Source organism: Ahaetulla prasina, chromosome 3, assembly GCF_028640845.1.
Source record: "Ahaetulla prasina isolate Xishuangbanna chromosome 3, ASM2864084v1, whole genome shotgun sequence".
Taxonomy (NCBI): Eukaryota; Metazoa; Chordata; class Lepidosauria; order Squamata; family Colubridae; genus Ahaetulla; species Ahaetulla prasina.
Genome location: NC_080541.1, coordinates 44,482,930 through 44,496,496, shown reverse-complemented (window position 1 = coordinate 44,496,496; position 13,567 = coordinate 44,482,930). Strand labels below are relative to the sequence as shown.

The following is a 13,567-nucleotide window of genomic DNA, read 5'->3' as shown; positions in this document are numbered from 1 at the left end:
AATGAGCAGATCTGGTAGCATGTGGAATTCAAGTGTGAAGGATTTTAAGGAAATTAACATTAAATAATTTAGGGGACATGGTGGCTCAGAGGCTAGGACGTTGAGCTTGTCGATCGAAAGGTCGGCAGCTCAGCGGTTCGAATCCCTAGTGCTCCCGTGGGATGAGCTCCCGTTAACTTGTCCCAGCTTCTGCCAACCTAGCAGTTTCGAAAGTGTGCCTTTGGTGTTGAGTCATGCTGGCCACATGACCACAGAGACATCTTCGGACAGCACTGGCTCTTTGGCTTTGAAACGGAGATGAGCACCGCCCCCTAGAGTCAGCAACGACTAGCACGTATGTGCGAGGGGAACCTTTACCTTTACCTTAACATTAAATAATCTCCTCTGTTCTTTTGAAGCACAATCATCACTTACGATTAACTAACACCAAATAGACAGTATTAGGGAGCAGATACAGAAATAGTGTTAAAGGTAAAAGGGAAAGCCCAACATCAAAAAGTGATAAACAGTAATCATTCTCATTAGACACACAGATATGTTTTATGCCAGAAAGGATGGGAAAAAATTCAGAAAACAGAGGTCTGAGGATAATATTCTTGTAAATCTTCTGAATTGGCTGAAAGATTTTTCCTGCTCTCCCAGGGACGAACAATATATCTTATCTACAGAGCATCAGTCGGTTACCAAACTCTAGTCACATAATAGCTTGTAACATGCTCTGCGTGAACTTGTCTTTGAAGACCACTCAGAAGCTTCAAATGATTCAAAATGCAGCAGCACATGCTGTGCTGGGCATGCCTCAATATGCCAATATGACACCTCTGTTTTGGGGCCTGCACTGATTGCAATTAAAATGCTGGCTATTACCTATAAAGTATTATATGATAAATTTCCATAGTTTCTACCCAGCTGGTACATGCTCCAAATCCCTTACATTAAACAGCGGCATCGATCAAGATCTAGGAAGTGTGTTTTCTGCTGCAGCACTTGGTCTCTACAATGGGATCCCTCCTCAGATCTATGTGGCTCTCACCCTGATGGCATTCTGGAAGGCCTTGAAGGCCTGGTGATTCTTTCAGGTTTTGGGTTAGGATGATTGTTAAATGTGGTTTTTTTTGCATTAAATGGTCAAATCCCATCTTCTTTATCTATTTTGTGTGGTGCTTTTGTCTTGCTTTTTACTGTACTGTGAGCCATCCAGAATCATTTCAGAGTCAGGCAGCACCAAAATAATTTTTTAAAGATTTTTTAATTCTATGTTAAAACTTTTCCTTGAAAAAACTTTTGTTTGAAAAATGAGACAAATGACTTCAGTAAAGCATTAGTAGAAAATGATGTAATTAAAAAGGAACACATTTAAACAGTCTCTAAATATTCATAATTAGAGCTGTCATTTTGCTAACTAATTCACCTTTGACTTTTGCAGCTTTTTTCAAACTGTATGTCAGGAACAATGAATTCAACAAAACCAGGTATGTGACAGACCTAAATCTTTCAGAAACAATTGCAGGCAAGTCAGATAAGCTCTATTCAAGCTAACAATAGTGCAAAAACTCCGAACACATCCCACTGAAAAGATGTGCAAGAACTTAACTCATTATTTCATATAGCTTGCTGGAAATATTTTTTTTATGGATTGTGCAATACACCTCTGTGATTATGCTATGATAGTATGTAGCATATAGCTTTTAATGGTCCAGAATGGCTGTTGTTTTGCTGCTTTAATTCAGAAAAAGAAAAGAGAAAAAGGGGAGAAGACTCTCAATTTTGGTCCTGAAATGTAGGCCTGTTGTTAGGAGGACTGATGAGCTGGCCTGACTGCTAGCCAGGGTTCTTGTGAACCAAATGGAGAGAACATTTATTTTGGGCAGCCTTCTATACAGTGGTGGGTTGCTACCAATTCGCACCGGTTCAGGCAAACTGGTAGCGGCGGCGGTGGGAGGCTCTGCCCACCCACCCGGACATCATCAAAAACTCTCTGTGCATGCGCAGAGGTGCTGCATGCCCCCAATAGCGAACTGGTAGCAAAGAAAATTGAAATGTATTACTGCTTCTATAGAAGGTTGGAACTAGAGCCCTGAGGGAGACACTTACTTCCTCAGTTGCTGAAGGCTAAAGCTGAAGCTAGTGTGTGAATGTGTTTCTTTTGCATTAAATGGTCAAATCCCATCTTCTTTATCTATTGGTTCCTGGGTTGGAAAGGTCCAAAATGGGAAGCTCCAACTAAAAACTGAAGTCTTCCAAAGGAGGATCTATAGATGAGATGTGAACAATAATTGGTTAAGAAGATCCAAGGAAAGGAGAAGATCAAAGCTGAGCACACTTATCCATAAATCCAGCACATTTCTTTCTTTACCCTCTCCTGATAATCTCCAAAACAAGGGAAGGAGATGGAATGAAGGAGGAAGATGTTAGAAGAAGAATAGTTTCCAGAAGAGAGAACAAAGATCAGATACTGAGTAGAATCCACATATTTGTAAATAGTTGTAAATAATTTTGTTATATATAATAGTAAAATTAAAGAAGCATAAAAGCCTTTACTTTCTGTGGTTTCTCTGTGCCAGCCCCATCCTTGTAACCCTAAGTACATATTCTGTTCTAAAAGGATCTAGTCACCCCATCATATAGTGCTGTGATAAAAATCTCTGCTAATCACATAGCAGTAAGATTGAGCCAACAAGGTGAATAAGTAGAGGTATGAAATCTCCTTTTTCAAAAAACAAAAAAGCTCTGAACCATACCTACATTCCTAACTTAGTAAAATACTTAGTAATTCCCAGTGACACCATCTATCATCTGGGCAGTTGACTTTATCTGACATCCTCCCTACTAACCTTACCATGTGCTTTTCTCTCAAATAAAAGGGAGACACAAAAAAGAGTAAATATATCTACCTCCTGATCCTTAAGTTAAGCATGTGACTAGGGAACTCAGCTCCTTCTTCCTCCTCCAGTGTGAGAAAAGAGGCCAATCTCACAAGGGACAAACAGAATCAAGCTTTAATAAAAAATCAGACAAGAGAAAAGGCAATCATTTATTTTTTAAGTTTAACTGGTCACTTGCAAAACAATGATACAGGAGATAAAAGTAGAAATATAAAAATCGCAGGCAATATTGTAATGAAAGTAGAAAAATCACAGGAAATGCACAAAAATGTAAAGCTCTGAACAGGCTATAAGATGGCATTGGTATAAAATCAGTGAACTTGCATAGAAAAAATAAACATCGGAGACAACAAAGTAAACTAAAAGTTTTTTAAAAACACATACTATCAAAACAAAAATAGTCACACATAGCTAAACTTACTCCTCAAAGGTAAACAGATTACCTGAAGCAGAAGTCTTCCCCTTGCTTCCTTCTTTATTTTTTACAATATATTGCAACCATTTTTCAGAGGCTCAGGAGCATTGCCTAACTTACCTATCTTTACCTTTACTTACTCCCCAGGACACAGCTTTTGTTCCAGTTTTTAAAAGACACAAATCCTATTCTTACTATAAAAAGGGAAGCATCTGGGTGAACTTCCTGCCTTTGCAACCTGATCTTCAACCATTCCTCAATCAGACAGAATTAAATGTCTGAGACTACCTCCCAAGAGGATTGAAAGTGGGCTATTCTCACAATAGGTACTTGCCAGTTCTATATATTATTTAACCATGTAACCATGGTTATCAATGCAAAGAAAATTTAAAGGAGTCTCAGTTTAAGAGGAAAGTAAAGCTTTTAATTTCTATTTCGTCCAGTGCTTGATCTGTATATTGGTAAGTAAAGCTCAGATTATACAAAGAACCACATATTTCAGGAGCACCATATATTTCGAATGGCTGCTCTGAGGGAAAGCAAACCACAACATATGCTGAAGTCATGGAACTTCTCCACACTTGGAAAAGTAGATGAATGCAACAGTATTTTAAGGTGAGCAATGTGTTTTTAGCCATATAAAGCTCTTTTTATTCAAATAGGATGTTTAGCTTCAACGAAGTTAATTGTGCAAATATCTGAGGAATAAGACTTTTCAACACAATCCAAGCTTGCATTGCACTAAGCCATAATGTGGTTTGCATGATTTTGGCTGTTTAAAAAAGTACACACATCCAGAGCTTCTGCTTTAGTGTGATTTGTGAAGCAAGACAATAACAGGTACCTACAGAATAACAGTAACAAGTGAATTTATAGCAGCCATTTACCTTTTCTGTTTCACCAAAAATGAAGCACGTTCTAGTCTTTTAAAATAATTCAGCATTGGAGCATCCTTACTGTATTGAACAGGACAATATTTTACTCCATCTTAAGATAGTACAGTCACTCAATACTTTTTAATAAACAAACAGTACATCTGCTATTTACTAATAACACCCCTTTGAAAACATCCTCTTTTTTATGCTCCTATATTGTAGGAAGTTAAACAGTAGATCTGGTGGGTACTGTTTGTGCTTGCTTGTGCTCAAATCCTTGAAAATCATTTTGACCAAAAGCCCCAAGAGAAGTGAAAAACTGATGTACTACACAGAACAACACTGAAAATCCATACCTCTCCACAAGCCATTACTTTACATGATTTTACATTTGAATATGGAACCCTATGAAGATGGGGGGAGGCTACTCATTGGCTTAGCAGTTATCATGGATGACTCAAAACAGTTGGTTAAAACCAACCATACCAATTTGTTTACTGATTCTATGCCTAATGTTCTGGAGACTATGAAAGCAGCAGTGGTGAATGGGTTGGCAAGAAAACTAAGTATCCAAGGATGACAGATTTCAAATGAGGCATTGGGGGTTTCCTGTGCTTAAAATGTATTACGTCTATTCTCAATCTTATAGTATAGTGTTCAGGAAACAAATAGTAATTGTGCTGCTGATTTTCAACATTGATATTGCTGAAATTAAATGACATTCACAAAATATTTTGGAGGGCACCAAAAAGGTTTTCAGGGCTGCATGTGGTCATGAGCAGGTTGTTATATTTTGCAGTCACTTTCCTTGGGGCCACCAGCCTACAGTTCTATAAGATTACATAATGTACCACATTGTAAGCAGGAGGAATTGACAGAAAACATATGCTGACCTTCTTCGTGTATTGTCATTTAGAAATAATACTCTAAAAATGTCTTCTCAAAGTAGATCTGCAACACATAGCAGGATCCGTTAAGAAAAGTGATCATTTTCAGCATTATAAATAATTGTCATCATTTTATGGTAATTTTCACTTAACAGCTGGTGGCCTTTGATGCTGACAGTTAGGCTAGCAGCCAGAACTCTTGTTACATCATAAAACCTTGCACCTTAAAATACATTAATCCACTGTATCTCCTCAGAAGCTCAAAGACCATCAGAGCAAACAGGCTACCTTCACCCAATGAACAGATGTATCCATCTTATTAGGGAACTTAATGAAATCAACCTGAACAACAATGGCAAGACACAGAAAGAGTTGCGCTTGTAGATCTAAGCGCCAAAAGTCTCGGCGGCGTAAAAGGGGGCAGAAGAAAAAGAAATCTTGCAAAAGGCAACTAATCACTAAGAACAATGGTAACAACAGCATCCTTAATTTATACTATTTATTAACTTACTTTTCTTTGATTTAGGTTATTCCTTCTGAATTGACAGATTAGTTTGTGATTCATATATTTTAAGAATAAGATGTTACATTGAAGTTGGGTCACATGTGAATTGAAGAGATGCGCTATTATATCTCAAAGCAAATTTCATTATCACTTTCCAAAATAAATAACTTTTAGAATAGTTGCCAAAAATATTTCTGAATGCCATCATTTTGTGACAAATCCAGCTTTTCCTTCATTGTTCTAGAACCTCCGTGTTCCAGAACATAATGCTTATTACTCATTTCAGAATAACATGGTACACTTAGAACACTAAAGAACCTGGTATGCTAAGCAAGATGTAGCATGATATACTAAAGGCACTTCCCGATGAATATATATATGGATTAGATAAGATAGCCAGGTTCACTTCCTCCACCCACCTTTGTGGAGGCAACCCAGCATCTTTTCCAGTGGATAGCTGGTAGTCATTTATTGTTATTTTGTGCAAGAAGTTAAGAACTTGAGCTGATGAAATGACATCGCAAACTCAAGCCAACCCATGATCAGAACTGTCATAACTAAGATGGAGAACAGTTATCCCTCCTTTACACCTTGTTTCCAAACAAAGTTGCTGCGAGGTCATAGGGGGTGAAAAAAGTGGAGAACAGAATAAGTTGCCTCTGCACAATTACACCTGTAGCTGTTCCTGTACCCTGTATTGTTTTCTGGAGGACTAATGGCTGCTTAACCATAAGCTAACCATTATTCCAGGTTCGGATGACATGCTAAGCCACTTCCAGAACTGCTTAACCATGGACAAAGCAAGATTACAGATTGTGATTAATGGGGTCTCAACTCACAATGAAGTGCCCAAGCTTCCAGGTTCAGATGAAACGGTAAGGCAAACTATAATATGGCTTAGCATGTCGTACGAATGTGGTCTATCACTACATATCAAAAGTTGTCTTGACTTGAAATATAATAGGTTAATTCTCATCTCTGAGGAGTGCACAGATTTCTAGGGCAGAGAAGAAAAAAACTAATTTCAAGCATGTATACACATCCTAAACTATAAATACACCTTATCTTTCTTCCTCCTTTGTTCTCCTTCCTCTAAGCAAACTTAAACAATGGGGTTGGTGGTTGGGGATCCAGAAGAGATGCTATGGAGCAGCAAGCAGAGTTGTTTTTTTTAATACCAGTTTCCCAAAATGCCAGTTGAGAAGCTAAAAGTAACATGTCAAAGAATTGTCAATAAAAGTACCAACTAGCCAACCACCATAATTCAGCCTTTCTTCATGCTATCCACCGAGGCACAACTATGATTTAATATTTAAAAATAAATAAAACTAAAATTCTGTTAACTAATTAAAACATGAAAAGGTACATCCAGGTAATCCTGTTTAGAAATAGCCAAGGGCTTTTAATACACAATTGCATCTAACAACATTCATCAGGATTCCTTAATTCAAGAAAGAATATGTTCTTATTTATTTATTTAATTTCTATAACTGCCCATCTCAGTCAATGACTCTGGGTGGCTTATAATACAAACAAAATATTACAATCAAAATATTCAAAACATTTTAATAAAAACAATAGAAACATGCAAATAAAATAGACATGGCAGCTGAGATATTTAGCCAGTTAGCAATACAGCCAGGAAATGGGGCCCTTAACACATTCAGCACTTTAGGTTCAAGAACATAGCCAGGTGTTTAGGCCTTATGAAAGTCTAACAGAGTTCATAGATTATTGTTACCTCAATCTTGCACAGAGCATCATTCTGGCAGAATCTAAACCAGAGATGTGCAACATTTTCTAAGTCAAGGACCACACATGAAGGTCATGCAACAACTTAAAAGAAGCATACCTCCTTTCACATTATGAAAACAGCTGTGGCTTTTTAAAAATGTACTACAGAAGCTATTCCCAATTGTGTATATTTCACATGCATGTACAGCTATTTATAAAGAACCTCTTTTGGACAATTTGTAGAACATACCCCATGATTTTGTCCTGGACAGCCATGGGTTGTACTCCAAAAAAGGTAGTACATGGAACCATAAAGTTATCAATGTTGCATTAAGCCAAGGCTATCCTCCTCTGTCCTACATTCTACACAGATCCAATGAGTAAAGTGGAAATAAGATCTATGAGCATTTCTTGAAAGATACATCCATATTGATAGCATCACCTTTCATGGATTTTTTTTATTGTTAACTAAAAGTTTCAGACAGTTGAGAATCAGTGTTTCATCTTATTGTCAATACTTGATAAGAAGTAAACTCCAAGGAGATGACATTGGGGAAGCAGCCTTAAATGGAGAACAAAGTCCAAATGTAGATGTGCTGAGACTGACCTAAAAGAATGGGTGAAGAAAGTGAGGAGACATAAAGATGGATTACAGAAACAGTGGAGATTAGAGAGGGAGGGGAAAAAAGCAGGGGAGGAATTTGTGATGTCTGCATATGTACTTTGGGTATGATATGTATGTCTGTGATTGACAATTAGGAGTTGCACTGTGTATTGTAAGTGTGGAGAAAATTATATGGATGAGAGAAGCAGCAGCACAGATGTTTGACAGGTTCCTTAAGCAAGAAAGACAATTATGGGTCCCAATGTGTGAATCTGTATTCTGTAGTCTGAGTCTCAGAGCACATTCACACATCCCGTCAGCAACTAAAAGATGCCTCACTAACCATTTTTGAAAGGCCCTTCCTCATGACTCGAAACTTCTTCTCATCCCACCTCACAGCTGAGGCAAGTTAACTTTGCATTTAGCTGATGTCATGCTAAAATGCTATTTACATCTATTCCCAACACAAGGTTTGCTAAAGTAAATAATGCCGCTTAGGCAGCAATTGCAGCAATTATGTGACAGGGGCTGGAACTGCCCATCTCCTAATGGCTACTTAACGATTGTGATCATGCCCCAATTTTCCAGTGATTGCTGGTATATCATCATGACTATTTTGATTTATGGTGCTTGGCTAATGTGACATCAAGAAAGGAGAAGCAGCACCCAGCACATGAGAGAAAACCATAGTCCAGGAACTCTCTAAACCAGGGGTGTCCAAACTTGGTCCCTTTAAGACTTGTGGACTTCAATTCCCAGAGTTCCTCAGCCAGCTTTGCTGGCTGAGGGACTCTGGGAGTTGAAGTCCACAAGTCTTAAAGGGACCAAGTTTGGACACCCCTGCTCTAAACTAACCAGCCTCTCAGACCTCAGACTAAAATAGTCACAATGCTCTATGAATTTGCAAGTCACTCAAATGGCACATTTTTTCTATGCATCTGACAGGCAGAGGTCCTCACCTAAATGCTATTGCAAGAACAGCAGCAAGGATCTTTGAAAAAGCAGTAGACCAGGACATCTCCAAAGTGACTGCCATCAGAACCTATGCAGAAAAAAGTACCTCAGAGCAACCTATCAGGCACTTCCTTCTCTTTTGCCTGAAGGCAAATCTCACAATGACCAATAGAAAATTACTTATATTCAAGGGTTCTGACAAATGACTAAATCTGAAGATCTAGCCATCTATCCTATCTTTTTCCCTGGCCCCAGCCCACTAGACAGCACAAAAAAAAAATTACTGTCAGAAAAGAATGGAGAACATGTCTTTTCATTTATGGCATCTTAATTTGTCCCATAGTAAAATAGTTTTTTGTCAAGAAGGTAAGGGATTAAATTCAAAATCTTGGACATTGAATGAGCCAAAATTCTATTTTTTTTACTGGACCCATTAAAGTTTGGTCTCCAAGAGTGATTTTTCCCAGAATGCACGACCAAAAAGCTAATCGTTATTTCCAGACAGGACTGACTTTAAAATATCCCTCTGATGTTCATTATTCCTGTATTCAGATATGCCCATCCCATTTCTTTCACAGTCCCAAAATCAGCTTCAGATCTCTCTGAAATAGATTTCAGGAAATATTCACTTGTTCTTGGCTACCTGATTAACAAAGCATAAATTGATTATGGAGGGAGAGCAGATTTATATTGGTATCCTTTGCATTGCCTCACAGATTGGAGAAAAACATGTTAGTCTTTGATTTGGATGTATCTTCATCTCTACATCTATTTGCATTCTATTTTAGCATTACTTATCTGCTATTCTCCACGGTGTATATTTCTATGGGTTAAAAAATGAATTTGTGGTCATTTCATCACTAGTGATTTATAGTATCTTCTAGGATCATCAAACATCACTGAGATACTCTTAACAATAATTGCAACAAGCTTATACTGTCTCAGTAGTGTCTTGGTGATGCCATAAGACAGTGTTTCTCAACCTTGATGACTTTAAAATGGTAGCCTTCAATTCTGGGACTTGAAGTACACCCATCTTAAAGTCATCAAGGTTGAGAAACACTGCTATAAGATGCTAACATTCCTGGTCAAGGAAGTGGCTTGTGAAAATCTCACAACATTCCAGATATATTTGTTGACCTGAAAAAATTTACTTTATAAAACATTTATCCTACAAAGATTATTTTTAAACAAAATTATGACTGTTGGATTAGTCATGTGAATTTAACTTGGACAATTACTATTTGTAATTGTAATGTATTACACATTTTAATAGGCCAGAGAGAATTTTTTTTGTAATTTTTTACATTCAGTGAAAGCTGAATGTTCCCACAACCATTAAAAAAATGAGGAATTTGGGTGGGGAATAAAGAAGTGACTGGATGAAAAGAGTAACATTCCACTCAAAATGTATTCAGATGATACAGGTGATAATCATTTTGCATATAAAAATCAAAACAAGGTATGTGGGTAGCATGTACTAAGAAATGCAGTTTGTCTCAAAGTTTCTCATAGCATGTTTCCTTAATGATAAAGCATTGTACTCATGTGTCAACAGGGTACGTACGTATCTCAACCACCTGCCATTACAAAAGAAAATAACCCCTGCTTTGTGACCCGCCTTGAAAACATCTGTTTCATAGCCATACCACACACGGAAACTCCACCTCCTTCGTAAAGGTGAACAGCAACCGTTGGGAATCATCAACAGCAACATCTAAGGGACTAGAACATCAGAGAGTTGACAATGCAACAGCTGATTCTACTGATGGAAGTGATGGTAGCCTGTCAATACAATTGATAAATGCCTCTGTTCTGCAATATATTCCTCCAGATTATTGGGAAGAATGGCATTTCATAGGACTAGCTCTATCATTAAGCAGAACACCACCATCACTTTAGAGGCAGCTGATGTGGACTAGCAGAACATGTTATTTATTTACCGTTACTCACTGTGTATTCATTGTGTATTCACTGCAAGGAGGGAAGAAACTCTGGGAGTTTATGTTACATTTGCTGTGATATTTTGATCAGTCTTGGGTAGCATGAACCTTGACCTAAAAGCCAGGACACCATATGGGGTTGCACCTCAAGCAACAGTTGCATTTATTGTATTGTTTTGAATACATTGAGTACATTTAAATATTAAATTTAATTACTTTAAATTAAGTATTTAATATTTAAAATAGCTTTCTTTCAAGGCAAATTAGAATTAAAAAATGAACTTTCTGCCATTTTCCCATTTATTGTGGCACCAAAAAATGTTTTGCAGTCTTGCCTTCTTTGAGCATTCATAGCCTTCTTCGCCACTAAGAATATGAGATAATCTCTGTTTACAAGAAAGGAAGAAACATTCATGTTCCTTTCTTTCAATTAATGACCAGATTAAACAAAAACAAAACAAAAACAGTGAAGCAATAAAAAAGAAATACAAAGCAGATCCATATGAGCTCTTGAACAACATGTGTGTTTTGTATTGTAGAAGTGTAATATGCTGTAGTAAAACAGAATATTGCCAAGACTTAAACTCAGAACTAAAACTAATATGCCGAATCTAACCACAAAGAGAGAGAAAATAGTGGAAAGTACATTAGTGGATAGTATCTTCATAGTAAGAAATATACGAGTTATAAGCTGCAAAGCCAATTAGGGAAACTATTTTTTTAAAGATCCATGAGGAGAGTTAAAAATACAAATGTGAATAACACAGTCCCAGGAGAGGAAGAAAGGAAATTGGGCCTACAATAGGTTATTAGTAATAGTAACAGTTACACGCAGTACCCGTATATATTACAGAGACTAAAATAAATAGGCTAAGATGTTGAAGTTCAGTATTAAAAAAATAAACCTGGGGACTTAAAGCAAGAAAACAAGATTAACCTATACTGTATATCAACTTATCTGAAAGGGAATGGCTAATTTATTAAAATTGATTTTATTAAAGGAAGAGGATTCAGTTAAAAACACTATTGATGATAATGATGGTATTTTTAATGGTTTTTTATGTATATTTGCCCATGTTCTAGCCATTTGTGGGTTTTAATTGCCATATTATATCCACATACAGATACATTAAATGTAATGAAAAATAACCTATCAGATAAGAGAAAATCCATAAAGCATATATTTTGATGTACAATATCTAGGTGGGTTGGTGGAAGAAACATGGGAGAATGTACTTGAGTGAAAAATATTCCATTTTTTATTGAAAAATAGATAGAAACCTATTAACCAACATTCTGTGGAAAAACTTCCATTCATACAATGGAACTTCCCCTTGCTCTCCTTTCTTTAATCCCCTGAACTGATTTGGAAAATGAAGGGTGAAGGGAATGAGATAGAGGGAAGAAAAAATACTTTTTATTGCTGGATGTTGTTCCATCAGCTGTTGGAGAAAACTCATTGCTTATTGTTTTATAAAATGCATATTGTAACATAAAGATCAACTTGCAAACAGCTATAAATATATAGCTGTTGCTACATATTCTAATGACATAGTATAAAATATAATACCTTTGCATCATAACAACTTTCAGCATACGGGTAAGTCCTTGACTTATGACCATAACTGGGACCAGAATTTCTATTTGTAAGCAAAGTGGTTGTTAAGAGAGATGCACCTAATTTTATGACCTTTTCTGCCAGAGTTGTTAAATGAATCACTGTGATCATTAAGCAAATCCCACTTCCCACATTTACTTTGCTTGGAAGCCAACTGGCAAGGTCACAAGTGACAATCACAAGAGCCTGGACCAGGGATGAAATCTAAAAATTTTCCCTACCGGTTCTGTGGGTGTGGCTTAATTGGTAGGCATGACTTGGTGGTCAGATGACTGGGTGGGCATGGCCAATAACAATAAATAATAAAAATAATAAACAAAGTATACAAAACAATAAGAGATACCAAAAATCAACTTTCACACTTTACACACACACACACAACACAACACAACTGACTCACACACAATGTAAAAGCAGCTGCACTTCACCCAAAATGGTCCCTGCAACATGCAGGAACCTCACACAGCCACAAAAAGCTCAAAAACCAACTTTCACACTTTATACACACACAACACAACTGACTCTCTCTCTCTCACACACACACACACACACATAAAATGCCACATACAGCTTTGTGAGATTTTGTGTTTGTGTAGTTAGAGTGAAACACTACAGAAACACACCAAATCTCAGAAAGCAGCACAAATATTTTATTTTATTATTTTATTTTATTAATATTTTTTAGATCAGGGGTCTCCAACGTTAGTAACTTTAAGGTTTGTGGACTTCAATTCCCAGAGTTCCTCAGCCAGCAAAGCAGGCAGATTCAGTTGCTGACTGAGGAGATGGATTTTAGGCAGGCAGATTCAGTTGCTAGCTGATGCAACTGATGGCTTTCCCAGCCGGAAAGGAGCAGTCTGCCTGAATTTGATGATGTGACCATGGGGTGGTGCAACAGTCATATGAGAAATGGTTGTAAATCTCTTTTCTCACTGCTGTTCTACATTTGAATGGGCACTAAATAAAATGGTTGTAGGTTAACGACTACCTGCATGGTAACTCCAGCTAAATTCTAAATGGACTCTAAAGCTCAGGGTTGGCTTAGATTAGTATATAGATGAGAAAACCAGGTAGGTCTTGGGAATGACCTGAGAAATAAAAGCAAAAGCCCCAAAATCTTTTTTATACCAGTACCAATTACATGAAC

The 13,567-nt window shown here is 37.1% G+C and overlaps 1 long non-coding RNA gene across 1 annotated transcript in view; it reads right to left on the bottom strand.

Moving 5' to 3' along the window:
• Nucleotides 1-13,567, bottom strand: part of LOC131194568 (uncharacterized) — a 47,866-nt gene that overhangs the window by 20,528 nt on the left and 13,771 nt on the right. Inside the window, exons 2-3 of the long non-coding RNA XR_009154227.1 lie at nucleotides 2,895-2,997; nucleotides 2,095-2,252 (exon numbers count right to left, since the gene is read on the bottom strand). This is a non-coding gene — a long non-coding RNA (uncharacterized LOC131194568). The remainder of the gene's footprint in view (nucleotides 1-2,094; nucleotides 2,253-2,894; nucleotides 2,998-13,567) is intronic.